Source organism: Haplochromis burtoni, unplaced genomic scaffold (genome assembly GCF_018398535.1).
Source record: "Haplochromis burtoni strain Fernald_Lab_line unplaced genomic scaffold, NCSU_Asbu1 Contig_8, whole genome shotgun sequence".
Classification (NCBI taxonomy): Eukaryota; Metazoa; Chordata; class Actinopteri; order Cichliformes; family Cichlidae; genus Haplochromis; species Haplochromis burtoni.
The window spans coordinates 2,638,078-2,642,047 of NW_024582369.1; positions in this window are offsets into that span (position 1 = coordinate 2,638,078).

Here is a 3,970-nt window from a genome sequence, read left to right on the forward strand (position 1 = left end):
ATATATATATATATATTGTTACAAAGACTTAAAATCTGTATAAATAAATTTTAAAAAATGAAGTCAACTTGTTGTTATCAGGTACCTGATGTGTTACCTGATAATAAAGACATTAAACAAAAGAGCACTGCTATTTTCTCCCACTATCAGAGCTTACGTGCATATTCCACGGAGGGATATTAGAGTCAAAAGATGTCCCCCTGAATCCAAACAGATTACAAAAAGAAAGAGTGGAATTGTAGAAGGACAGAGGCTAGGCTAGGTTGGGATCAATGGCGCCAGATCAATTATCAATAGGCCGCTCACACCAATACACTTCCTGCTGACACTCAGAGCTCTGGTTACACAGATGAAAATGGGTGGGCAGGTCAAGAGTGTGATGATGATTTATGTTAGCGGGGCAGATGTGTTATTTTGTGGAGAGAGCGTCTGATAGAGATGCCTGAATGTCACCGCATGGACTTTGGGAGAGTGAGCGAGTGTTTCATACCAATGGACTGTTGCTGGCATGCTGGAGATACTTCAAAAGTCCACAAAGTGGTAGAAACTCACAGGGATGTGAAAAACACTGTTTAGCAGGTTTGGAATATTTTTTTTATTGTTAGCCAAGAACTAAGAAGGGAAAAACACTCCAAAGACTTCTGAATTATTATTTTTTATTATTTTTAAATTATTTTTGTGCTTTTATGCTAGTTATCCTGAAAACATCAGGTTTAAAATCAAACAAGAGGCACATTTTAAAAACAAAGCTGAGCCTCACTGCGTACCAATAATGACATCATTTTTTTATATTTGTATAAAATAGTGCAAGTGCAAAAAATAAGATCAGTTTTATCAGTGCTGTCTTTAGATGATCGATAAATGCTGTCTGAAGTCCAAAACCAAACGGCTGTTTATAATAGTTTAATCTCATTGTATGATCATATTTATATTTATGACTTGGTATGTGACGCTGGAAAAGCTGCACACTCAATTAAAAAAAATAAAAATAAAATAAAAACATGGTAACCCTGTATTGTGGTAGTAGCCGCACTGGTAAATTTTTATCAGACGATTAAATGTAAAATAGTGTCTCTTAAAAAAAAAAGTTTTTGAGGCTGCAGAGGCAAAATTCAAAATGTGATTACCCATCCTTTCATCACACCACCACGACAAACACGAACGTTGAGGTGAACAGGTACCACATGTGCACACTCCCAGACACGCAAATGAGATCCTGGTTTCGACCTGTCAGTCACCCATGCCACTCGCAGCCAAGGTCTTGTGACAACTGTTAAATCAGAGCATGCCTTAATCCCTGCCATGGATAATGCTGTTAAGCGTAGAGGAGCATCTTGTCTAGCACACCCTAATTACCCCCGAATGAGTCCAGCTCCTCCTTCTACCCACATGGTGCCCGACTCCACATCCTGGTGGCGAGAATAGACCAAAAGAAACCACTTAGCATCACTGAAGAGTCTCTTTTTTTTTTTTTGCAAAGCAAAGCAAAGCAAAGAGCTAAACTCGCCTCCTGAGCTCCCTAACCTCTGAGCTGCTGTAATTGGGGTAGAGCTCAATAAAGATGCGACCTCCAACCCCCTCCTCTTCCTCCTCCTCCATACCCCACCTCAACTTACCCCTTGCAACTGTGTCCACCCGGCTCTCAGCCGTGGTAAATTGGGTTAACGCACACTAAGTGTCCCATCGTTAGCGTTGTTAATTGACTACTGCGTGTGATAATTAACAGGGAGCGGACTGCCTACCTCGCTAATCTTATTTAGGTCATTTGCATTTAAAATGGTTTTGGTCTCTCTGGCAAGTTGAAAAAAAAAAAACTTGCGCGTGCAAATCATATTTGATGGGTGAGTCTGACTGTGCAGGCACTTAACATAAAGTGCTGTCAAACTAGGACTTGTGCTTTTTTCCAAATGGTACATCTAAGTTTGAAAACTTTCAGATGACTGCACCAAAATAACACACACAGAAAAAACAAAAAACTGTGCACCAAAGGCATGATGTCCCGTAAAAGTTCATCCCATCCCACTTCTCTTTCTAGTTGGAGTTGTGAACTCTTAATGTATTTAGGTTGATTTTGTTGCCACGCTGCGATACCTCCAGATGAATGTTTCCTTTGTTGAAGCACCTTCTGTCCTATTTTGGCAATGACACGAGCGCTCGGTAGCTACGGGGGAGACACACGACTGAGCACTCCTCCTGATTCACACAAGCATTAACACAGCACATTAGCTCAGCGGAGTTGTGGGAATGAAAGATGGGCGAACACCGCTGCCCCAGGCAAAGTGAAGACGTACACTAAAGCCAGCTGCCATCTATTATGGATAGCCAGCGCCGACCCCTGCTGTTAGTGTTACAGGGGTGACAGTACTGTCCTTGCCGAGGCGGTGACCTTCGTTGGTGGGGAGAGGGTGCTGGGCAGATTAAAAGTGGACTGGCTCACCGTGCAGTCCAGGCGTACCCCTGATGTTCTGCCCAGATGGCAACCACGCACACTCACATGAGCACACGCACACACAGACGAGTAAACACACACTCTGCTGCATCCTGGGAGGGCAGATGTGGGGTACGAACATAGCCGCTCCTCAGGGTGCTCAGCCTTCAGAGTCTATACGCTACATCTACATTTTTTTCCCTTCGCACACACACACACATTTACAGAGCAACACACACACCCAGCATGTAGTCCTCAGAGGTCTAACCAACCCTCACCTCCTCCACTCTGCGTCTGAGTGTTTCTCCATCACTTAATTCTGGCTGTATGTATGTGAATCATCCATCACTCACTCAATCAGTCCATTGAATTTCATTTAGTGCGGTGTTACACAGGGCATGTGATTGATTCACTGGTACCTTTTCACTGAAGCTTGAATGACACACAATGCTGGTTTGTGTAGAGGCTCACACACACACAAGCACGCACGCACACACACACACACATATGTACATATCGCTTGCTTATATGCTACTGCACTGGGTTTCCTCTGCCAGGGGGGGAGAGTTGGTGCCCATGCTGCCAACGAAGACCCCTTTGAGATTTCCTCAAGGTCGCCATGTCCAGCTGGCTGTGCCAACATCTGTTCAGAATGGCCTCAAGACTGGCATGAGAGAGGCCTGTCTACGCTGCTTGACCTTGGCTCGGCGGCCGCGGTTTTGGGAAAAAAATGACTGTTACAGCAAACAGACTACAGCGTGGATGATGCATACATGTGGTGTAGTGCACCTTCTTAAATGTAAACGTGTCGTCAGACTGTAACCCAGATACGCTCTCTATACTAATTAAATGCATAGGCTAACATTTAAAGCGACTTCACGCAGTATGCCATCCATGTGCTTCGCTGTAATCAACAAAAGCAGCAACATCACCATCGCGGTGATAAAAATAGATCATAGCAAGGCTAAAAAACGTGTTCACATTGTTGCAGCTACACAAGTTTATGCACAATCCCAGTTAGGGTTTGTGTTTGTTACTCACAGTGTTAATGTGGACATCTATTTTGTTTTAGTTTTAGTCGAATAAATATCTCTCACACTCTGTCAGCTGCAGATAACCTTATGACACAAGGAGATTACTTTTGATTGGATCACTTCCAAACTCATCCCGCCTTTCTCCACAACTTCATTCGTTCTGGTTGGATCTCATCTCTCCAAAACATTTTCATCTCCTTTTTATTCACTGACTAGAAGTTCAATACATTTGAGCAAAGTTTTGGTCCTCTTATTGTCTTGTTTTCATAAAAAAAACCCCCCACTAACAATCAGTAAGAAAAACAAAACAAGACAAAAAAACACAGTAAAAATGAAATTAAAACTGGTTACTCAGTAGGTTGTTAAAACCCCATAAGAGAACAAATTTACAGACACACACACATTTACACACACACACAGTCCTTATAAAAAAATTGATAAAAGTCCAAACTTAAGGTTGCTGATTTCATGTGACTGATGTGCAGTTTATATTAAAGCTACTTTCAGC